The 25,747-nt window shown below is 42.2% G+C and overlaps 1 pseudogene; it reads right to left on the minus strand.

The window, feature by feature from the left end:
• Nucleotides 1–17,899: 17,899 nt before the first annotated feature.
• LOC146652873 (uncharacterized) lies at nucleotides 17,900–19,980 on the minus strand (annotated as a pseudogene).
• Between the last annotated feature and the right edge of the window lie 5,767 nt (nucleotides 19,981–25,747).

Genomic DNA, 25,747 nt, shown 5'->3' on the forward strand with positions numbered 1-25,747 from the left:
CAGAACCAGCAGGCACATGGGCCCCTGGCAGGGACAGAACAGAACCAGCAGGCACACAGGCCTCTGACAGGGACAGAACAGAACCAGGCACACGGGCCTCTGGCAAACACATGGCAGACTGCAGCTGCACAGAGCATTGAGTCTGCTCAGGCAGCAACGGCCGGGTGCGGTCCTCAGCTGGCTCCTTAACCATCAGGGGTCCAGAGTCTGCTGGGGGCTGAAACCCAGCCTCTGGGGAGGCCCTGGAGTGAATCTCAGTCTCAGAACTGGCCAGCTTTTGAGGACTGATAACAATATTGTTTGGTTTGTCTCTCTGATTAGGATTCGAGGTTGTGGAACAGTTCTGTAAGGGTTGGATAGACATAGCTTGCTGTACCGGAGGTGTAGGTGAAGATGATGGCTGTATAGGTGGCTGAGCTGAGGACGACTGAAGAAAAGGTCGGGAAAATGATGGTTGTGAAGTTGGAAACCGAGCTGACGATAAGGCTGATGATTCCTCTACCAACTGAGGTATTGACTGGGCTAAGGATTGAAATAAGGTTTGTAATAAGTCAGGCTGTGGATGTGACTGTGCTATGGGAAGCGAGGCTGAATGTGGTGGAGGTGGCGACTGAGCTTGGGGCCGGGCGGCTAACTGAGCTTGGGGCCGGGCGGCTAACCGGGCTTCGGGCCAGGCGGCTAACCGAGCTTCAGGCCAGGCGGCTAACTGAGCTTCGGGCCGGGCAGCTAACTGAGCTTCGGGCCAGGCGGCTAACTGAGCTGACATAGCCCCAGAATAAACAGTTCCAGATGAAACAGTCTTAGCTCCTGGGTCTGAAGGAGCATCAGAAGCACAGTCTTTTGAACCAAAGCGGAAACAATTGCTCTCAAAATGAATACTCTCATTTTCTGGAACATGAGGAACAGAAGTTCTAGAGTTCATGAAGCTGACGTTAGCGGCCTTGGGGGAAACGGTACGTTTATCCCTCGACACAGAAGGCGAATGTAGGGGGACTTTGTCACTCACCCTAGGCGGTTGGTCGAGAAGAGTCCCAGGCTCCTGCTGGAGCCGTGAGTGCTGGCGGCACGTTCGCCGCTTCCAAGTAGAAGAGGGAGCAGCGCTGGCAGAATGCGACAAGGAATGACTCGGCTGTGGCTGCTCCTGCTGTGATGTGGAAACGCTGGGTGAGTCGGGTGGCACTATAATGACATCTAACATCTTGTAGAAAGCTTGAGCTGGTGTAAGCTGGTTGCTCGCGGTCTCATAGTAATCCTCCCGGGACCGGCGGGAGCGTTTTCTGTGAGACCGGGGCATCCGGGGGGAAGAAGCAGGTGAGTGGACCGAAGGGTAAGCAGCTAGTGAGGAACGGCAGCACGGAGGCCCTCCAAGCGCTAGCCGGGTCCCGTCAAAGGCTGAGCTGCGCTTCCTCAGTGAGTCTGCTGGATCCATACTGGTCGCGTCATTCTGTCATGAATCGCTGTGTGGCAGGCAAGCAGGAGTGGTGGACCCAAAATGCAGAACTCAGACACGGAAGTGAAACTTAAAGCGCAGCTTTATTGCTGGGAAAAACCTCGTACAAACTAAACTCACCAAAAGAAAACCAAAAGTCAGAACAGAGGAACCAAGGACTGAAACACTGGAAAGAAACACTAAACTGGAGCAGGAGACCAAACACTAGGAACATAGAAGCAGAACAGCTAGTTGAGGGTACGACGCGACACTGACACAGAGAAACACAGGGCTTAAATACACAGATGGCAGTAATCAAGGGATGAGAGACAGGAGGGGAACACACCTGGGAGAAATCACAGCTGACGAGACAGGGGAAACGTAAACTGAACACACTGACATGAGACATGAACTTTCAGAATAAAACAGGAAACTAACAGACAGAGAACCAGACAGGACACTGAACTTGACAGGCAGACTCATGAGCAGACACAATAACACCATGGACAGACAGAGGGAACACAGAAGTGGGAGCAGGCATGCAAAGAACAGAAACCTAACAAATGGCAAAATCACAACAGAATACACACTCTGAATGAACAAAAGCATAAGGAAACACAAAACACTGAGTCCTCAGACTCAGGACCATGACAGGGCGCTATGAAGATTGCAAACAAGGTAGGAGAAAGGCAGCAGCCCTGTCTGGTAGACTGCTCTAATTTTATGGTCTCAGTTAAACTACCATTTATTCTTATTCTTGCGGTCGGGTTTTGATAAAGTGTTTTAATACATCTGATAGCTTTATCATGAAATCCAACTTTCTCAAGTACGTGATATAGAAAATTTCAATTTATGCTATCGAAAGCCTTTTATGCGTTGAGGCTTATTAAGGCTGCACATTTTCCTTTTTTCGAATATTACTGATAATATATAAAGTTCTCTTTATATTATCTTGGGTTTGACGTCCCTTTATAAAGCCTATCTGGTCTTCATTGATAATATCACTAATAAAATATTCATATCTTTTAGAAATAACTGAGGTATATAATTTATAATCAACATTTAGTATTGATATGGGTCTATAATCTGAACAAATCTCGCTGGATTTTTTCTTGGGGATCACTGTTATGACCGCTTCTTTCCATGAAGGGGGCATTTCACCATGTTCGAGTGTATATCTGAATGATTTTTCGAGTAGTGGTATAAGCTGTTCTTTAAAGGTTTTATACCACTAGGATGGTAAACCGTCACTACCGGGAGATTTGTTTGACTTTAATTTATTTATTGCTTTATCTATCTCTGTTTCCGTGATAGGAGAGGTCAGATAGTCATTATGATTTTTCCCAACTGAGGGTAAATTCAGCTTTTATCTGGTCGATGTGAGGGGAGTATGGATGGGTATCGAAACCCGGTTCTTGTTGAGAACCGGTTCCCACTGTTTCAATTCCTTGGAATTGTTTGCCATTTTTGCAAACGATTCCCTTGTCGATTCCAGTCGCCCCGAATGACATCACCACGTTGCGAAGCGTCATTTACCTGGCAGGAAACACGGCGCGAAAGCGGCTCAAACGCTCAAAAGTTTGGTTATACTTTACGAGAATGGATGACAACAGGGCAACTTTTCAGTACTTGAAAAGTAGATATTTCATTTAGGGAAGGAAACACTACGAATATGCAAAAGCATTTGCTCACAAAACACGTGATAACCTTAAATGAATGTCGTGTTTTTAATTCCGCTCCAGACTCGTGAATCTCAACCCAGCAGCAGCGGTAACGTTTGTACGTTCTCTCCCGTTAATGGGGCAGGTAAATAATCAACTAACAGTGCATATTATGTTAGCGCGATCTGTTTTATTACAAAACCTGCCATTACTGTGCATTTAGGTGATCATGATGAGAGAGACAGAGTCTGGCTCAGATGCTGGCAGTTCTCGCTGCAGTCTATCGGTAGCGTCTCCTTTCAGGCCAGGATAGACGAATGTCACCGAGCAGTGACTAAGTTTGTGGTAAAAGGCTGCCACAGCAGATGCCCCCGATTTTTGGTAAGTGAATGTGTTTAATTGTAGGCAGGGACATTACTGGATATTCTTGTGTAATTGCTACAGAATAATTTATGGTATACTTTGTTGTTGCTACAGAAGAATATTTATTTTATTATTTTACATTTACAATTTTCTTTCCTGGGGACCCTGTGACACCCCATTGAAGAGCCGTAGGCTGGATCTCTTAAGATCTCACTGCTGGGTTTGTAAGGCCATGTTACTTGTAAATTTCTATCTTGTTCAAAGAGAAGATATAAAACAAAGTTCTAAGCTAATCGAACTTAGTGTTCTCCCTTTTTAAAAAGAATCGTAAGAGAATCGATAAAGAATCGGATCGTTAAACAGAATCGAAAATGGAATCGGAATCGTGAAAATCTTATCAATACCCATCCCTACAAGGGGGAGAGGCTGACTGTATAAGTTTCTATAGTAGTCCATAAACTGAGTTCCATTCTTTTAGGGTCATGAATTATTTGATCTGTTTCTATATCCCTTATCTTGTGAATTATCCGATCTCTTTGTTGTTTTTTCAGTTGTTTTGACAATAATTTGTTTGGCCTTGGTCCCACTTCATAGTAGGATTGTTTTAAAAATCTATTCTATTTTTTATATTTCTGAGGCTAGTATTTTATCTATTTTATCCCTAATTTCATTCATTTTTGGAAGCAATGAAGGGTCTTGTGTGGTCTTGTGTTGTTGTTCAATTAAAAAAAGGTTCTCCTTCTCCTTCTTGTATACCTCCTCTCTGTTTTTTTAATTGTGGCAGTCTTGGCAACAAATTTTCCCCTTATAACTGCTTTGAGAGCATCCCATAGTATGACTGGGGTAACTTCTCCATTATCGTTTTCATTTTGATAGGTTATAAAGTCCTTCTTTAGTTCCTCCACGTATGACTTATTATTTAATATTCCCACATTTAGCCTCCATAATGTATTTTTCTCCTGTACTTTCAAATAAAGTATAAGGTGGATTGCACAGTGATCAGATACATCTGCTTGTTGAATTTCACACTCTTTTACCCTGTTTAAATCATTATTATTCATGAAGAAGTAATCAATTCTAGCATAGCTGCTGTGGGGGGGAGAATAGTGTCTATAGTCTTTTTGTAGAGGGATGAAACTCCATATACCAACTATCCATGACGATATGAACTATAAAATGAGTTAGCATTGTCACGATCCTGGGTCTTATGACCCAGTGTTTTGAGTTTTAGTTCTTTTGATGTTTATAGTGTATGTTTAAGCTTATCAGGTTTCCTAAGTTCATTTGTTATCATGCCTAAGTGTTTCTAGTTCTTATTATCTCCCCCTCGTGTTTCCAACTATGTTAAATCTCCCCTGCTCTTCATGTGTTTCATATCTGTGTCTTACGTTGTCAAGTTCGGGTTGTCATGTCTACGTCTCATTATGTTTCCCGTTTTATTGTGAAGAGGTCTGGTGTTTCTGTGTTCATCGTGTTCAGTTTTACTCTCCCACTGTGACGTCATTATGTTCATGTGTCAGCTGGTTCCCCATGTGTTGCCACTTTCCTCATTATCCTCCTGTGTCTATTTAGTCCATGTGCTTTCAGTCATTCGTTGTCAGGTCGTCTGCTCATCCATGTCTCATCTCCAGGTATCTCTGTCAGTTCACTATGGTTAAGGTTTTTCATGTTTAGTTTTAGTTCACCCAGTTTAGGTTATTGTTTAGTTTTCACCGATGCCCTATTATTTTGTACCCTCGTTGCTAGCCTCAATAAACGGCTTGTTTTGTTAATCCACACCACGTTTTGGTCTGCGTTTGAGTCCTCCTCTGCAACACATACGGTCTGCCCCAGCCAGACCGTGACAAGCATATCTGAACCTCTTAAGTTTCTCGCTTTCCAGACAAGACAGAGGCGCTTCTTGTAGAAAAATAATTTGTGACTTGTCTTTCTTTAATTTGGTCATTACCTTCTGACACTTCACAGGATTATTTAGACCATTAATATTGAACGTCAGTATTTGAATATTATGATCAATCATTTCTAATGGGTTTAAGCAGCAGTCCAACTCTAAACATAGAAAACAAAAACAAAAAACAACAGTTCAACATTAAACACTTGTACTTGTACTTATCCATCCCGTATAGTCCCTGTTGATGGGAGGAGGGATTTGTGCCTCACTATGGTGGGGGCCCTCCCCAGCTGTGAGAATAAACCCACAAAAACTAGAATTGTCCAACATTTGGTGGTTGCAGCAAAATACTCCCTCTTATTGGTTTTACTGATCTATAAACTTAAGTCGTGAGTCATTGTAACTCGTTTGACCCAGATTAGTGTATTAGATTAATACTCTACAATACAAAAGTAAATCTCCTTTTAAGTAGGAAAATAATAGTATTTAAGTTCACCCACGTGGAGCTGTACTATCTAAAGTGGCGACGGTGCGTTTCCATCGTAGCACTGTGTTCAGTCGCTCCTCTGCAGCCACTGCGATGTTAGCTTTTGTCGTCACTTTCACCCTGAATCCACGTCAATTCAGGTCTCGTGCTGCCTCTTCTGCTGTGCTGTAAATCACTAGACCGGTATCCCAATACAGCCGCATCTTTGTATAGGGTGTCTGGTACCGGATCCCCTTCTCCTCCAGAGCTGCTTTTATGGGCCCATATGTCTTACGCTTTTCCATAACATCTATTGCATAGTCGTTATCAAAGTAATGTCTTTCTTGTTAATCTCCATCTTCTGTTGCCATGCTTTCCTAAAGACCAATTCTTTAACGTGAAACTCCAAAAAGTTAACAATTATTGATCTCGGGGAAGCGACAGCTGATGGCTTTGGTATCGATGCTCTGTGTGCCCGCTGGATACAGAGGTCAAGTCCCTCTGGCAGGGTCAGGTGGCATTTAAACAGCTTGTTAACAAATTCAATGACAGATCTTCCTTCTTTTTCCTCTGGCACCCCGTAAATCCTCATATTATTTCTTCTTGAGCGGCTCTCAAGATCAACAACTTTGTCCCGCATCTGCAAGTTTTCTTTCACCACCGCCAGTAGCGTTTCTTTCATCTCCAAGCAGGCAAACTCCATGTTCGCTATTCGGGTTTGTGACTGTGCTATGTTGGTTTTTTGGCTCTGGAGTTCCTGCATAACTTGGTAAATGGCCTGTATTTATATAGCGCTTTTCTAGTCCTTAACCCTCCTGCCTTCTTGGGACCTTTTTGTGCCACTGCTATGTGTTAAATGGCTGCCATTTCCACTGTGTTCAGTGGAATATAACCAAACTTGCCACAGGATAGTTTTTACCTGTCAATGTTAATATTCCAGTGTGAATTCCTTAAATCAGCCTAAAATGGCTGAGCAGCAGAAATCCCCACACCCATCACCCTGGGGACCATTTTCTGCCCATTGACTTCCATTATAAACGCTATCTTTCAACCCCAAATTATCATCATATGATTTTATTTTTTCTTCTTTTCTTGGATGTCAATGAAGACTCAGGGCCTTGAAGTTTTAATTTTTAAATTGCAAAAAAAAATGCAAAAAAAATAATGGCAGGTCAAAATGTATGTTGGTGCCAATCTTTGGTCCATCTAAAGGCCTACTTATAATGACAATCACATATTACTTCAACTAGTTTTTTGTGGAAATATTTAGTTTCGTTTTTTGGTTTTTGGGGCTTATAACACAGGGCGCTCATGTAATAACACTGGGATTTGAAGGGTTAAAACAACGAAAATATAATTAAAACTTTACATGAATATTTCAGGGAGAAGTAGTTTTACAAGGTTGGCTAATTTAAAGTGGAATAAAATATGGATATATGGTCTTTTTATGGCGTGGCTGAGAATGGTCCCTAGGGTGATGGGTGTGAGTTTTTTAAAGGATGGCAGGAGGGTTAAGGACCCCAAAGCGCTTTACATATCCAGTCATGCACCCATTCACACACTGGTGATGGTAAGCTACATTGTAGCCACAGCCACCCTGGGGCGCACTGACAGAGGCGAGGCTGCCGGACACTGGCGCCACCGGGCCCTCTGACCACCACCAGTAGGCAACGGGTGAAATGTCTTGCCCAAGGACACAACGACCGAGACTGTCCAAGCCGGGGCTCGAACCAGCAACCTTCCGATTACAAGGCGAACGCCCAACTCTTGAGCCACGATCGCCCCCCACTTCACCTTTAAACTCCGTAAGGTCTTCTTTCAAAACTTTCTTGACATCGTTTTTAAATTTGTCCAGATCGTGTCTCATTTCTTATTTAAAATCTTTTAGCTCTGTATGGAGCATTGTTAGAGCTTGTAGCAGAGCATTTTGATCAGTGCTGGCTTCAGCTAGCATAGTTTCTCCGCTGTGGTCTTTTTCCTTGTGTCTGGTAGACTTGGTCACTTCTGGGATCTGTTGTGTGTCAGTCGTTTTTTATTCATCATCTGACTCCTTAGCTTTCTCCCTCCGACCATACTTTGATTAAGATGGTATCAGTGTTATTTATGTTGATAGGAGGTAGCTTGTCCAAACCGATTTGAGGATCTCACTATTATACGTCTATCTTGTTGTAGCACCACGCCAGAAGTCCAATGATGTTTTTCTTATTAAGCTCTTGCCAGCATCGTGCAAACCACAGTTCAAATCAAGGTTGTAGCTGACTTATAATAAACAAGGCAAAGTCAGGGATAACAGTTCAAGTGCCTACCATCACTTTATACAGTCTAACAAACACATGCATACCTGTCCTTCAGATGAAGTGCTCTTTTGCAACAGTGAAATTCTTTAAGAGGGATGTTTGGTCTTTAAGCACAAAGTTAGCATTAGTTAGCTTCTCCTGATAGATGAGGGCTGCTAACATCAGGTAACGTTGGGAATACTCTTTGTTTTCTCCTAGTTAATGTCTCATCTGTGACTAGTTGTCCTTTGAATCACACAACAATGTGATTAGTGATCAACATGGCTATTTATTTAATTGTGAATGCTTGTGCATTTGTTAAATATGTCATATGTCATAAAGGCAGACAAAGGCATGAGTGATTCTCTCAAGAAACTGAGAGAAGATGGCATTAAGACAAAACCAAAGGGTGCAAAAAAGCCTTCCACCACAATCATGTGGTGATTCAAGAAGGAGTCATTGAGCATGAAGTATGGAAGACCCTGGATACACTGGAGAGGTTACCTCTTTGGGCTGCAGTGTGGAGGTTAGCATCGCTTCATCACAGCAAGAAGGTCCTGGCTTCAAATTCAGTGCCTATGTGGGTTCTTTCTGTGTGGAATTTGTATGTTCTCCCAATGTCAGGCGCTAGTTTTCACATAGATCTTTGTAGAGGAGAGACAGTTGTATCAGGACAAGGTGTTCTCCCTTATCCATCTGAGTTTTCAGGAGTTTCTGGTTGATGAATCGCCTTGAGGCAACTTTTGTTGTGATTTGGCGCTATATAAATAAAATTGAATTGAATTGAATGTGATGAATGTCCATCAGACATCCTGATGGACAAACAACAAATATTATCAATGGTCTCAAATACATTTCCACCACATTGCTGTGAAAAAGTCTTTCAACAACATCTTTTTGCTCAGATTTATCATTATTATAAGTTGATGCACTCTCAAATAATCAAAGGTAGCAGCTGTACATCTTTGATATTTTAAAGTACGGGTATTTCCCCATACTTTAACAATGCAAGTATTTCAAAGGGGGTGCCATAAAGACTTTATAGCAGTGGTCTCCAAACTACGGCCCGCCTCCACACTTGACCTGGCCCCCTGAACAATATTAGAGATGCATTATTATTTTTTCAGTCTGGCCACGCGATCGACACTAATGCACCCATAGAACACTGGGGTGTAGTGGGCCTGCCTGACTGAATCTCTGGAAATGTTTCCCCATGTTAATAAAGCTCATTTGATTTGAATTGTGAACAAAAAAATTTTTTTTGCTACTACGACGTCACTTTGCCCAGAACGTGAACGTGCCCCCCCAGAACGGAATAATGGCAAAAAGGTTAGGTAAGAGAAAAATTGATTCAGAATGCAGGGTATTTAACCTGCAGTGGACACACAATTATTTTTTTGTTCAATGCAAAGAAAAGGCTGTTTGTCTCATCTGTCAAGAGACGGTGGCGGTATTCAAAGAATACAATCTGCGCCGACATTATGAATGCCGTCACAAAGACAAGTATGATAGCTTCCAAGGCCAAATGCGAACAGACAAAATCTCAAAGATAAAAAGTGGACTGTTAGCTCAGCAGACTGCATTTGTACGCCAAACTCAGCTGAACCAGTCATCAGTTCGGGCCAGCTGTCGTGTTGCTCAACTCCTTGCAAGCTACGGTAAACCTTTCACTGAGGGAGAGTTTGTCAAGAAATGTTTGAATGTTGTCGGGGAGGAGGTGTGTCCCGATAAGAAAGATGTCTTTAATGCTGTGAGTCTATCGGCGAGCACAATCACCAGACGCGTGGAAGAAATAGGGGGTAATGTATAGGCCCAGCTGCAGCAAAAGACGAAAGAATTTGACTATTTTTCATTAGCACTGGATGAGAGCACAGACGTGCAGGACACAGCGCAGCTTCTTATTTTTATTCGTGGAGTTAGCGCAAACTTTGAGATGTGTGAGGAGCTGGCAGCCCTCCAATTGTCTGAAAGGCACTACGACGGGGGAGGATATTTTCGACAAAGTATGTCAAACAATGGAAGAGTTAGATCTGGACTGGGCAAAGCTTGCTAGCATCACAACTGACGGGGCTCCTTGTATGGTGGGCGCATCTCGGGGCCTAATAGGACGCATGAACCGCGAGATGGAAGAACGGGGTCTCATCGCCCCTCTACAAGTCCACTGCATAATTCACGAGCAAGCGCTTTGCTGCAAAGTGTTGAAGTGGGATTCTGTCATGAAGGCTGTGGTATCATGCATAAACTTCATTAGAGCAAACGGACTTAAACACAGGCAGTTCCAACAATTCCTGTCTGAACTGGACTCTGCGTACAGAGATGTACTGTACTACACAGAGGTCCGATGGTTGAGCCGCGGCAGAGTTTTGAGGCGTTTTTACGAGCTGCTACCCGAAATTAACGCATTTCTTCATTCAAAAGGCAAAACGGTCCCAGAGCTGATCAACCCAGAATGGAAGTGGCACCTCGCATTTTTAACAGACTGAACGGCCTTAAATTGCAGCTACAAGGCCAGGGGAAACTCATTTGCGACATGTATTCCCACATAAAAGCATTTGAGTTGAAACTAGCGCTGCTTTTGGAACAAGTGAAAAAGCACAACTTCACACATCTCCCTGCTACCCAAAACCTTTCTGCAGAGAACCCAGCGGTCCTGTTCCCAGCTGAAAAGTGTGTGGAAGCACTGGAAATGCTGAAGGCGGAGTTCAGTGTGCGATTCCGTCAACTACATGTTCATGCAAAAGAAATCCATCTTTTCCAAAACCCCTTTGTTGCCGACATCGATGAAGCCCAGCCTTTTTATCAGTTTGAGCTGGCCGAGTTACAGAACTGTGATGTTCTGAAAGATGCATTCAAGCCCAACAGTCTCGTTGACTTCTATGCCGCCCTCCCAAATGACACGTACACTAACATAAAAAAACACGCAATGAAGATGTCCACACTTTTTGGCAGCATGTATATCTGCGAGCAAACCTTTTCACGCATGAAACTCATGAAAACTCCGATGAGATCAAGATTGACAGATGAACATCTGCATCAGTGTTTGAGACTGGCTGTGACTAGAATGGAACCGGACATTCAACTTCTCACCGGCCAGATGCAGGCCCACAGTTCACACTGATGAACATACAGTACATAGGTAAGCTCACTTTTGTGACTTGAATGAGTTATTCTGAGTATAAACAAATATAATCATAATAAAAGCTACTGGGATAAAATCCATCTCCACAACCATTGAAAAAAGCTTGTGAAAATGTTTTGTGCTGTGTAGGTGCTGTATCACTTAGTTTGGTTTCTCAGCCTGCTTGCTTTGTGGTTTTCAGAGGGAAGTTGGTGAGAGAGAGCAAACAATGGTGTCTACTAGGCTACCCTACTGGAACCTAAAAAACTGGATTATAAGGAAAGAACACAAGAACTTTGAGAGACTGCTCATATGAGTCATTTAAGAGATTCTGCTCTGACAACTGAAGCGTAAGATTGTGCACGGCACAACAGAAACTTTCTTTCTGTGATGAACCCAGAGAGGGTTCTTTGGTTATTATTGATTTCAGAAATACTGTTATTATATATTTCCTGACTTTTTTTCTGTGAAGAACCCAGAGAGGGTTATTTGATTATTTATTGATGTCATAAATAGTGTTATTAAGTATTTCCTAAGTTCATTTTTTCTGTTAAGGAGGGTTATTTGATCTCGGAAAGGGTTATTAATATTTGGTTATGTGTGGCTTTCTGGAAAACAATAAATGTTTACATTTTGGCAAACCTGCAATCGTCACACTTTTTCTGTTACAAACTGACCCTGGCCCCCATCAGAGAAAGAAAAAGTTATGTGGCCCTCACTGGAAAAAGTTTGGGGACCCCTACTTTATAGGGTCTTTACCTTACAACAGAAAGCACACTGAGACAACCGTTGTTCTCTTTTGGCCATATAAATAAAACTGAACTGAACTAACAAGTGAAAAAGTTGTTTGGCCGAGTGACTACTCCAGTGCTCAAAGTAGTATTCATTAGCCCTTTGGCAAGCTACTTGAACGGAAGCCATGAGCAAGGTACTGGTACGTGTTGAGACCCCTGATTCAGATGTTCCCTTTATATGTGCCTTTTTGAGCAGAGGAACCTTGTGAGCACTTGCGAGAAAGATTTGAGTCCATTACAGCGTAGTATGTTACCAATGGTGTTCTCTGCACAGCAAATTCAAAAGTGTTAAATTTTTTGGTGTTAATAGTCTCCTTGCAAAAGTAGAGTTAATTTTACTCTAAGCAGAGTCACATTCTTTTAATGTAACTCTGAGGTGTAAAATGATAGTAGTTAAAATCGAGTGTTAAAAATGAGTGTTTCTCTGTCAAATCTGGAGGTGTTACAATGGAAACATTAACTCTTGACCTCTTAACTCTGAACTCCTAGAGGGGCTATGACACCAACAGAGTAAATTCACAGACTCCGCCCCCAGCACGGCTCCAATCGAAGCTGAAGTGAAGCCGTTTCAGAACATTTTGCTCTACATATTTGAGTTGTTTGCCATGCTTGGTAAGTCATTTTTTCAAAGATTGTTTCAATTGTTATTAGCTTTTACTTCTGTGGCTCTTTGGAGTTGAGACAAAGCTGTGTGAAAGGCATTAGCCATGTTGCTCGCTGATAGCGTAATATTCTGTTTTAGCTAGCTGAAAGGTATTGTTTGCGGGCAAATACCACAGCCTTGAAAAAAAGCTTGCATGTGAATTTTCAGTCAAATCTTTGGTCAAATACACCTAAAACAATGTCTAGAGTGTGAAATGTTGGTATAATGGTGCTACTTGAAGCCTGAAAACGATCGCCCATAAAAAAAAAAACAAAAAAAACGAGCAAACAGCAGTAGCAGGCGTCCTGACTGGATTCTACGTTAGCATAGATCCCTCCAGAGTTTTGTGCACACGGTTTAGGTAAAAATTAAAAAGGTTGAGGTTTTACATTTAGTTCAGTATTACCTGTTGCCTGTGTCCTTGTCTTTTGGGAAAATACTTTACACAAGTAATGGCTCAAAGAGGATTCCTTTTTTTTTTTACTGTGCTGCAATTGTTTACTGGATTATTTGTGCCATTAATTAGTGTCAACTAATTTTTATTCGATCTCCACACAGGATATGCTTGTGAAGATGGAATATGGGGGAGAGCAGAAGTGCGTTGAAGTTCTACAAAGTGATGAATGAAGGACATGCATATTGTATTGAAGAAATAAGTGATGAGAATGCTGTTATTTGCATTTACCATGTCAGACCTTTTGATAAACAAAATTCTAATGAAAGTGAGAACATGTATACTGTTACGTCTTTCAGAAAATGTTTTGAAATTGTGGTGCACAGTTCAGAATAAATGTTTTTCAAAAACCATTGCATCTTTTTAGTAAATGTTTATTTCCAAAAGAAATTTCTAGAAGTTCAGAACAGTAAAATTCCCGCTTTTTAGAATGAATTAGAAGATAACTCTTACGTAGTTAAACTAAAATACTCTTTGAGAGTTAATATATAAACTCTTAACACCAAGTGTTAAATTATCAACTCCAGACAGATTTGGTGTTTAACACTAAATCAGAGTTAACGTACCAACTCTCCAAAAAGAGTTAAATTAACACTCTCTGGTGTGGACCCATATAGACACTTTAATAGTGTTGAAATCAAATCCGACAGTGTTAATTTGGACATGCTGGATTTGCTGTGTGTGACTGTGGCCCAGAGTGCCTTTAGGTCATTAACAAGTAGCCCAAACAAGTCCCATGTAGTTTGGGCTGATTCACCACCTTTCGTGTGATCGTCCTCATGTGGCAAGATATTGCATGAAGCTCAAAGAGAAGAGCGATTAATGATCATTTTACATTTCTTCTATTTTTGAAGAATCACATCAAGAATTGTCCCATTCTTGCTTCTTGCTGATGGTCTTGTACACTGTTAGACTTTTCATCGCCACTTTACGGTAACATACTGGCGTCACTGTTGCCAGCGTCATACCGTGACGCCGTGTTACGGTAGCTTACCGTTCTGCAGGATGATACCGTTTTTGCTGGTGTGGTATAATACTCTTGGACAAATTATGGTAACGCACCGTAGCCTTTTTTACGGTATCTCACTGGCGACAGTGATGCCAGTGAGATACTGTTATGTTGTAAATTACGTCAACAAAGTAACATCATACTGTGATTAAGAAATTGGTATACTACCGTTTATTCACGGTATGTCACTGTAAGCCCGCTGCAAGGTAATAAACTGCAATATATTTACCAGTAACTTACCGTTATCACGCATCATCAGTACCAAAACTATTCATCTCTGCTAGAGGACACTGTGTCCCAACAGGCGGTCATTTACTGTTTAACAGGTCATAATTGACCGTAATTTCAGTTAACAGTAACATACTGTAAGAGACTGGAGGGTTCCAAAAAAATCCAAAAAACTCATTAATATCAAAGCTGAATGTTTTTGGAAGTAGTTTTTAGTTTGTTTTTAGTTTTAGCTATTTTAGGGGGATATCTGTGTGTGCAGGTGACTATTACTGTGCATAATTATTAGGCAACTTAACAAAAAACAAATATATACCCATTTCAATTGTTTATTTTTACCAGTGACACCAATATAACATCTCCACATTCACAAATATACATTTCTGACATTCAAAAACAAAACAAAAACAAATCAGCGACCAATATAGCCACCTTTCTTTGCAAGGACACTCAAAAGCCTGCCATCCATGGATTCTGTCAGTGTTTTGATCTGTTCACCATCAACATTGCGTGCAGCAGCAACCACAGCCTCCCAGACACTGTTCAGAGAGGTGTACTGTTTTCCCTCCTTGTAAATCTCACATTTGATGATGGACCACAGGTTCTCAATGGGGTTCAGATCAGGTGAACAAGGTGGCCATGTCATTAGTTTTTCTTCTTTTATACCCTTTCTTGCCAGCCACGCTGTGGAGTACTTGGACGCGTGTGATGGAGCATTGTCCTGCATGAAAATCATGTTTTTCTTGAAGGATGCAGACTTCTTCCTGTACCACTGCTTGAAGGCGTCTTCCAGAAACTGGCAGTAGGACTGGGAGTTGAGCTTGACTCCAACCTCAACCCGAAAAGGCCCCACAAGCTCATCTTTGATGATACCAGCCCAAACCAGTACTCCACCTCCACCTTGCTGGCGTCTGAGTCGGACTGGAGCTCTCTGCCCTTTACCAATCCAGCCACGGGCCCATCCATCTGGCCCATCAAGACTCACTCTCATTTCATCAGTCCATAAAACCTTAGAAAAATCAGTCTTGAGATATTTCTTGGCCCAGTCTTGACGTTTCAGCTTGTGTGTCTTGTTCAGTGGTGGTCGTCTTTCAGCCTTTCTTACCTTGGCCATGTCTCTGAGTATTGCACACCTTGTGCTTTTGGGCACTCCAGTGATGTTGCAGCTCTGAAATATGGCCAAACTGGTGGCAAGTGGCATCTTGGCAGCTGCACGCTTGACTTTTCTCAGTTCATGGGCAGTTATTTTGTGCCTTGGTTTTTCCACACGCTTCTTGCGACCCTGTTGACTATTTTGAATGAAACGCTTGATTGTTCGATGATCACGCTTCAGAAGCTTTGCAATTTTGAGACTGCTGCATCCCTCTGCAAGATATCTCACTATTTTTGACTTTTCTGAGCCTGTCAAGACCTTCTTTTGACCCATTTTGCCAAAGGAAAGGACGTCGCCTAATAATTATGCACACCTGATATAGGGTGTTGATGTCATTAGACCACACCCCTTCTCATTACAGAAATGCACAACACCTAATATGCTTAATTGGTAGTAGGCTTTCGAGGTTATACAGCTTGGAGTAAGACAACATGCATGAAGAGGATGATATGGACAAAATACTCATTTGCCTAATAATTCTGCACTCCCTGTAAAGACTCGTTTTGAACTTTTGCTTTAAGTTATAAAGTTATTTTGTTATTTACATTTGGCCTAATAATAATCCTTATTGCTGTTTAGAGAGGAGCGGTGCTTCAAACGATAGTTTCAGACTTCTGTCAGAATCTGCAGATTATACAGTACAAATAAAATGTTCAAGTTTCTCCAACTTTGTCTTTCCAACAGTTTCACTGACATCTACAAGGGATGGCCAGGAAGCGTTCACGATGTCTTCTCCGGCGCTGATAATTGGCGTCTGTCTTGTGTCAGTGACGTAAAAGACAGATTTAATGTGACACAACCGTTCAAACAGCAGTCGCTTTCTAAAACATCAGATATGTATCGGATTCAGCACCACATACGAAAGTGACCCAGGTCGGATTTGAAAATATCGGATTTGTGCCGTTCACACTGTCATACCATGATCAGATATGGGTCGCATAGGGTCAAAAAAGTCGGATTTGATGCGCTTTCGCCTGCAGTGTGAACGTAGCCGAAGTCAAGAAAAACTTAAATGGTGCATGTTTTGGTTATTGATTAATCCCGGGGTAAAACTGTCTGCTTCCAGCTTTTCAGTTATTCAGTGAGTTTATTTATTATTAATGACAATAAAGACAATATATTTTATTTTGGGGCTTAAGAAAATAATACATTTAAAGTTGCCACCTTGAGTATTTTTGCATGTAACGCCTACGTAAGGATTGAGGAAATAGTTTTCTATTCTTCTTCTCTCAACAGGTGATCCAGGAGATTTTTTTTTCTTTTTTCTTTTCTCCCCCCCTTTCTCACTGTCCCTCTCCCCTTCTGTTTTTCTTAAAAAACAAAAACAAAAAAAACCCATACTGGCGTCACTGTTGCCAGCGTCATACCGTGACGCCGTGTTACGGTAGCTTACCGTTCTGCAGGATGATACCGTTTTTGCTGGTGTGGTATAATACTCTTGGACAAATTATGGTAACGCACCGTAGCCTTTTTTACGGTATCTCACTGGCGACAGTGACGCCAGTGAGATACTGTTATGTCGTAAATTACGTCAACAAAGTAACATCATACTGTGATTAAGAAATTGGTATACTACCGTTTATTCACGGTATGTCACTGTAAGCCCGCTGCAAGGTAATAAACTGCAATATATTTACCAGTAACTTACCGTTATCACGCATCATCAGTGCCAAAACTATTCATCTCTGCTAGAGGACACTGTGTCCCAACAGGCGGTCATTTACTGTTTAACAGGTCGTAATTGACCGTAATTTCAGTTAACAGTAACATACTGTAAGAGACTGGAGGGTTCCAAAAAAATTGGATGGATGGATGGATGGATGGATGGATAGATAGATACACACACACAAAATATAATCCATGTGCTTTACACCACTTTATTTATTATCACTGATTTTTCCCTGCTGAAATACACATTTCTAAAATCAAAAACTGAAAAGAACTGAAAACATATTTTCATTGAGGAAGCACTTGTTTTTACTAAACCATGTAATACATTATTTTCATAATTTCATTACATATGCTCAAGTATTGGGTTTTCTTAGTTATATTTTGTAGGGTCTTAAACCTACAATGTGAAGTGCCTTGGCATTCATTTTGTTGGTACCATACAAATAAACTGAATTGTAATGAATATAATATCAAGCCCCACACTTCTGCCTTTATATACACTTTGTCCAAAATACTGGCTCACACCACCAAATCAATGCACAAAGCAGGGTCCACAAGGACATGGATGAGCATGTGTGGTGTGAAGGAACTTGACTGACCTGCACTGAACCCTGATCTTGCTTTGTGGACTGAGTTCATTGATTTGTAAGGTGAGCCAATACATGTGACAATTAAAGTGTAAGTAGCTGAAATAATTTTTAACAAACGGGTAAAAGAAGGAAAAAAAATCAAAACTGTTGCACTCAAAAAACCTATTAGACAGAGACAGCGTCTTGCAAGAGTGGCAAGAGAGCTTGTCTTCATTGTTGTTCGTCTTGTGTAAATGTCCAGAAAGCATGGGCCATGGATCATCTGTGGAGACACAGGTACATTGGTCACTTAAATTATACAAGAAATTCACTAAAATGGCAAAAACAGTTACATAATTTGAAGTTCTCCACTCAAATTCAGTAAGCCACTAGAGGAAAGTTGTGACATGAGGGTTAATGTGAACAACCTTTCGCTTCACAGTGGTCCCAGTCTTTCTGCTCGTCCCAACCTTGGAGGTACATTTTGTTCCCTCTTCAGGGTTTATCCTTACAAAAAACCTTGCACACGCTGACTCCTGGTATTCCAGGTTCAATACATAGAATGAACCAAAGAAGACTGACATTGCATCAGCAAAGGTGTTCTCTTTGTCCAGCTCAACAATTACACACCCCTCTACATTCACCATCCAGCAGGTGGTGGTCATTGAACTTTGTCCTTAAATGTATAGGGGCAACATGTTGTCATTATGCAACATAAAATAATTTCAGTACTTCACTTCTTCAAACTGTCTAGATAGTCATAAAGCAAATAGCTACATACAGTTAATTATTAATGGCCTTATGTACATAAGTCCATTTTAACATATTATAATTGTACATAATTGGGAATTATTCTGCACATTAAACACAGCTAACAAACAGTCAGCCCATTTAAATTACCGGAGATGAATCAACTGTATGTTATTTTGGAGTTTATAGTTTGTGCTGCTGTTAAACTTTACAGTATTGACTTCAGTATTCCTGCTGTTGGTGTAGCTAGACTACTATGTTGATCAGTAATATCAAATTCAAATTCAAATTCAAATTTTTATTTGTCACGTACACAGTCATACACAGTACGATATGTAATGTGAAATTTGATATTGTTACTTTGCTGGATTCACTGAGAGACATGTCCAACAACCTTGGTTTAGAAAGGAAATTACAGAAATTTGAGCTAACAAAACAGAGATACCTGTGTCCACGAAAAGCTCCTGTGCCAAACAGATATTGCAATATGGTCTAATCAGCTCTATTTCATGAATGACTTCTTACCAAGCATAATCAGCCTTGGGGTGATGGGCAGGTTGCTCTCTGCTTTAAGGGACATCCTGGTAGATGTTTCCTGCCAGAAAAAGGACCAAGACATTTTATGTAACAAATAAAAAAATATAACAGGACAGCAAGCAACAACATTAAACATAGAGCTGTATGAAAGAAGCTTACATCTGCTAAGACAAAGAGGGAGTCTTCATCTTCCTTCTAATACTTCATCATGAGAAGTATGGCTGCTGTGCCAACCTTGTTGTTGGTCAAAACTCCCTCACTTTCTATCTGCTGAAGAAGTGTCCTTATACCAAGGTTCCATTTGAGCTTCTGGCTGGAGAAATAGTTAATAATCCTTCTGTCTTTGGTTATGAGGGCCTGACCTAAGTGCTCACTGATATCGATGCCTGTGAGTTTGTAAAAGTGGTTCGAAAGACCTTTCCGAGTAAACAAGAATGGCCACTGCTCCTGAATTTCAGCTACTGAAAGTGAGGGACAACTGTTGATAAGCTGCCGCTGAGAAATATATGTGAGGCACATGAAGTCATCTACATCAGGTCTCTCCACAGCTCCAGGTCCTTCTGAATTAAAAATTGTTACCAAGATGTGTTTCTTTTCCTCTAAAGAAGCTGGCGTTTCCCCCTCAGGAAGTTCAACTGGCTGCCAATTTATATAACCATAGCTATCAACAAGGCATATAACTTTTTATGTGAGGTTGCATTACTGTTGGGACTACAGTCTTCCTCATTCCTGGTTCTCTTTGTTTGACGAAGTCTATGTGTTGTATTATCTCGATTAACATGTTCAACTCTAGATTTGATGCTTCTTAGTAGTGAATAATGTCCACAACCCCGTCTTTCTCCCTTTTCAGTAAAATCTGCAAATGTTTGAGGGTATCTGTTTACAATGATCTTAGCAACCTCTTCACAAGATGCACGTTTAGGGTTTCTGCAGTTAACTTGCATGGCCTCCACAACAATTCTAACCATACTTCTCCTGTCCTCTGGATGACCTCTGTCTCCTCATGTGATTGCATGCGACAGTTGGAGTGGAAATCATTCCCAAGCTCCAGAGTAATGGTGTCATTCAAATTCTTTGGTCTGCCATCTAAAAAAAAGAGAGATGGTGTTAGTGTCAATGTCTACTTTTGTTTCGTGCATTGCACAGCTGCAAAGGTCCTGAAATTCCTCTATGATGCTCTGTATAGTGCTGGTTGGCAAGAGCATTTTATTCTGCATTTTTAAATGACACAAAGTCAACTGTCTTCTAATAGATTAACTGTGTCCTGTCCATGTATTATGGCAAATCCCCCAATTTCTTGTTGCCTTGACTGCTGAACTGTCTACTTATGTTTTCGAGAAATATGGCTGGAAAATGATGTTCGGACACTGAAGTATTTAGAGCAACCTTCAAATGGACATAATGGACACATGGCTTAAAAGCATATTATTAGGTTAGTTCACTGTAGTTAGGCAGAGGTGTCTTAAAAAGTACCACCTTATACAAACCAAATGAAGGTCCAGTATAAGAAAGAATAAGAAGAGAAAAAAGGAACACCCTGCTAAATGAAGTCATTTTTAAACATTACTCTAAATGTAGCCACTAGTTTTTATTGCTGGCCATACAAAAAGTAAGTATGCTTCAATTATATTTCCCAAGTATACCTTACCTATACGTATACTAATAATGCTTCTTGGGACTATATTGGCCCCCGTTTTAGTACATAACAGTATTCTTGAAATTAACTTTTAGATGTACTTTTTGTTCACCATAATTGTACTAGCATAATGTCATAAAGTCTACAAGAGTATAATTAAAATATACTCAACTCTATCACAATACTAACCTTACAAGTATACTATTAATTAATAGTATTAATAATGTTTCACATTGTTTGAATAAACAAATACATTTATTAATATATGAGGTTCCATTCAGTTCAAGGAATTAAATTTTAGTGTGGCTGCAACTTACTCCTTAAGTTAAAAATTATGCTGTATATTGTAGTTTATATGTTATACTACTTTCACAGTGAATCGCATTTTATAGTAAAACACTCTGGATGAGGATTTAAGTAATTAGGGCCCGAGCACTGAGAGTGCGAAGGCCCTATTGTATCTGCTCTGTTTCTTCTTATTATTATTATTAGGGCCCGAGCACTGACAGTGCGAAGGCCCTATTGTATCTGCTCTGTTTATTAGGGCCCGAGCACTAAACGTGCGAAGGCCCTATTGTATCTGCTCTGTTTATTAGGGCCCGAGCACTAAACGTGCGAAGGCCCTATTGTATCTGCTCTGTTTATTAGGGCCCGAGCACCGAGAGTGCGAAGGCCCTATTGTATCTGCTCCGTTTATTATTATTATTAGGGCCTGAGCACTGACAGTGCGAAGGCCCTATTGTATCTGCTCTGTTTCTTATTATTATTATTCAGGCAAAACAAGGGCCTTTTTGAGGGCCTAAACATGGTCAAAAACTCATGAAATTTTGCACACATGCCAGGTCTGGTGAAAAATTTTGTATTTTAATGGTTTTACATATGAGCACTGGGAAATGGCTCTAGAGCGCCACCTATGCCTTGTTAAATGCAGCCCTACGACCACATCGTTTGAGCTACATGTATAAAATCTGGCACACATGTGTATCATGCCAAGACGAACAAAAAAGTCTGTGGGCCCATTGACGCAAACCCAACAGGAAGTCCGCAATTTGGAACTGAAGGTGACATTTTGGCTCTAATTTTGCCATTTCCATGCCTCGAACTTTTTCGAACTCCTCCTTGGGATTTGGTCGTATAAGCTTCATCTTTGGTTAGTATAAACTACACACGTGGGCCATGTTAAATTGTGGAGCTTTTGAGTTTTTGTGATACGGTGAGGCCGTGGCGCCACGGCGAATTTTGATGACTCGCCATGAAAATCTTATTGCCTCTCATTCTGTCATACATTGTCCGATCTGGACCAAAGAGCACACATATGATAAGGCTCCAGCCCTGAACATATTTCAACTGCCATATTTGACATCAGGGACAGCGCCACCTAGTGGGAACAGGAAATGTCATGTTTTACACTTTGGGGTACAGTATTGTGATGGGTGACATCTGCAGCCTCAAATTTCTCCAGGAAAGCCTTAAGGAGTTGGTCTTGGGTTACAGTGAAAACTGTGACTTTTCGCAAAAGGGTGTGACCCCAGCGGCATGGCGAACTTTGATGTCACGCCATGAAGAAACAAATTAGTATAACTCAATAAAATCCAGTCTGATCAGTACCAGACTTTACAGGCATGATGTCAGTCCCGCCCTGAACAGATTGACGTGCCCATTGTCAGTAATACGCAGAGCGCCACCTAGTGGCAACAGGAAATGTCATGTCTTTCATTTTGTCGTACTGATTTTCACAGGTTCATCGTGGCCACCTCAAAAGCGGTGAATATCACCATCAGTTGCTCATGATGCTTCAGTGCGAAAATTGTGACTTTAAACTGAACGGCGCACCCTGGTGACAACGTGGTTCACCGTGAACAATGAAGTGACGTTTGAGGGGCTTGAAAAGTTTAAAAAGTCTTGAAATTTGGCCCACACCTCCAATGGGACGAAGGCTTTGTTGTTATGTGATCACCTTCCTTGAATAGCGCAAAATGGCTCCACAGCGCCTCCTACAAACTTTCAAAATCATCAGCCCCTGCTCTGTGTTTTATGTATGAGTCTGAAATCTGGGAAGCTTATAGGAGAGATCAAGATGTACAAAAAAGTCTCTTGGAGCAAAATCCCAAATCCAACAGGAAGTCAGCCATTTTAAAATGAATGTGTAATTTTGGCGACATTTTCCCCTCTTTTCAGGCACCGTTCTTTGACGAACTCCTCCAAGAGATTTCATCAGATTGATGCGATTTCCTGTGTGTGGAATCTAAACACCTTTGTGATGTTAAATTGCGAAACTTTTTACGTTCAGGAAACGGGGTGGTCATGGCGGCATGTGGAGTTTCAATCACTCGCCAAAAAGCAGTAATCTGCTGTCACTCGAAAACACAATGTCCAATCTCTCCCAAAGGTCGTAGGCATGATTAGACTCGAGCTCGGATATGTTTGTTATGCCATTTGTACATAATGGTTACACCGCCACCTAGTGGCACGACTATAATCCTGGTTGAAATGTTAGCTGGTGGTTAAATGCAAGAATTCCATCAACGTGACATCAGATCGAAGGTGCTGGTTTTAGGTGTTGGGCGTGGCTCGACGCGATGGGGTGCGAGGGCCCTCATAACGCTGCTTGCAGCTTTAATTATTATTATTATTATTCAGGCAAAACAAGGTCCTTTTTGAGGGCCTAAACATGCTCAAAAACTCATGAAATTTTGCACACATGCCAGGTCTGGTGAAAAATTTTGTATTTATTGGTTTTACATATGGGCATGTGAAAATGGCTCTGTAGCGCCACCTATGCCTTGTAAAATACAGCCCTATGACCACATCGTTTGAGCTACATGTATGAAATCTGGCACACATGTGTACCATGCCAAGACAAACAAAGAAGTCTGTGGGCCCATTGAGGCAAACCCAACAGGAAGTCCGCAATTTAGAAGTGAAGGTGACATTTTGGCTGTAATTTTGCCATTTCCATGCCTCGAACTTTTTCGAATTCCTCCTTGGGATTTGGTCGTATAAGCTTCGTCTTTGGTCAGTGTATAAACTACACACCTGGGCCATGTTAAATTGCGGAGCTTTTGAGTTTTCGTAATACGGTGAGGCCGTGGCGCCACAGCGAATTTCGAGAATTCGCCATGAAAATTGTATTGCCTCTCATTCTGTCATAAATTGTCCAATCTGGGCCAAAGAGCACACATATGATGAGGCTCCACCCCTGAACATTTTTCAACTGCCATATTTGACATCAAAGACAGCGCCACCTAGTGGGAACAGGAAATGTCATGTTTTACACTTTGGGGTACAGTATAGTGATGGGTGACATCTGCAGCCTCAAATTTCTCCAGGAAAGCCTTAAGGAGTTGGTCTTGGGTTACAGGGAAAACTGTGACTTTTCGCAGAAGGGTGTGACCCCGAAAGCATGGCGAACTTTGATGTCTCGCCATGAAGATGTCATGGTCCTGGGTCGGTGACCCAGCGCTTTTAGTTTGTTATCATTTTCTAGATGATGATTGTTTAGGTTCTGTGTTATATTCGGTCTGTCTGTCTATGGTGTCACCCCATCTGTTTGTGAATCTGTCTGTTTAGTTCAATGTCTTGTCTGGTTCCATGTGTCTGAGTTTCCTGTTTTATTGTGAAGGTCCGTGTCGTATGTGAGTGTGATCAGTTTACGTTTCCCCTGCCCCGTCAGCCCAGATTCCTCCCAGCTGTGTTGCCCACTTGTCTCTCATCCCCTGATTACTGGTGTGTGTATTTAAGCCCTGTGTGTTTTCCTGCCTGTTGCCGGTTCGTCTGTGTTCCTCCGTGTCAGTCTGTGTTACTCGGTGTCCTGCTCGTCTCTCTGCCTCTCATCCCTTTTTGTATCATCTCAGGTTTGTCATTTAGCTTTCCCAGTTCAGGTCTTTAGTTTTGTCTTCCCTCTTGCCTGTTTGCCTTCTCACTCCTGTATAAATAAACTCACCGGCATCTTATCCACTGCCTGCATCTTGGGTCCTCCTTCTAACTCCACACGGCTCGCCTCGGCAGCCGTGACAGTATGAACCGGCCACTATGGACCCAGCAGTATTCAACCCGCCCAAGGAGCTCCGGGAGGACATTGTTTACTCCGTGGACAAATTAATTAACGCGTGGCTGGAGCACGAGGGGAGAGAATTTCGCCAAGCCGTGGCTAATCGGCTACAGCGCTTGGTTTCTGGTCTCCCCTGGCTGCTCAGCTCACTTCACCCGCTCGCACAGAATTTCATTCTGAATGGACTCCGTCTTCACCCCCCGGCTGCTACCACCCACCCTGCAACTCATGCTTCGCTGCCCGGTCCGACAGAGGATGTTCTGCCCGGCCCATCAACCCAGCCTTCAAGGGGGAAACGGCGCTCACACTGCCGACGCTCCTCGCCACAGTCGGACCTGGGGATTTCCGAGCGGCCAGCTGTGGTGAGTGGACAGGACAGTATTATTGGTCTGAACTGTGGGACCGTTTACTCAGGGGTGATGTTCTGTACGGCACAGGACAAAAACTGTTTATCGCCAGAAGCTCAGTTAGCCGCCCGGCCAGAAGCTCAGTTAGCCGCCCGGCCAGAAGCCCAGTCGCCACCTCCGCCACATTCAGCCTCACAATCCATAGCTCAATTACAGTCACAGCCAGACTTATTACAAACCCTGTTACAATCCATGGCCCAGTCAGTAGCCCGGTTGGCAGAAGAATCATTAGCTTTATCCTCAGTTCAGCCTCCTGTTCAGCAGTCACCAGCCCTGCATCCTGTGTCAGTTGCTCCACCACCTGTTCAGCCATCACCTTCACCTACTCCTCCTGTACAGCAAGCCATGTCAGTCCAACCCATAACGGACAGTTCAACAACTTCGTACTCTAAGCAGAGAGACAAACCCAAGAACAATGTCAACATTCCTCAAAGGCTGGCCAGTTCTGAGACTGAGATGCACTCCAGGGCCTCCCCAGTGGCTGGGTTTCAGCCCCCATCAGACTCTGGACCCCTGGAGTTTAAGAAGCCAGCTGAGGACTGCACCCGGCTGTCGCTGCCTGAGCAGGGTCAATGCTCTGCGCAGCTGCAGGCCGCTATGTGTTTGCCAGAGACCCGTGTGCCTGCTGGTCCTGTTCTGTC

Source organism: Rhamphochromis longiceps, linkage group LG15 (genome assembly GCF_057381845.1).
Source record: "Rhamphochromis longiceps isolate RC_006_pf linkage group LG15, R_longiceps_female_GT1.1, whole genome shotgun sequence".
NCBI classification, from domain to species: domain Eukaryota; kingdom Metazoa; phylum Chordata; class Actinopteri; order Cichliformes; family Cichlidae; genus Rhamphochromis; species Rhamphochromis longiceps.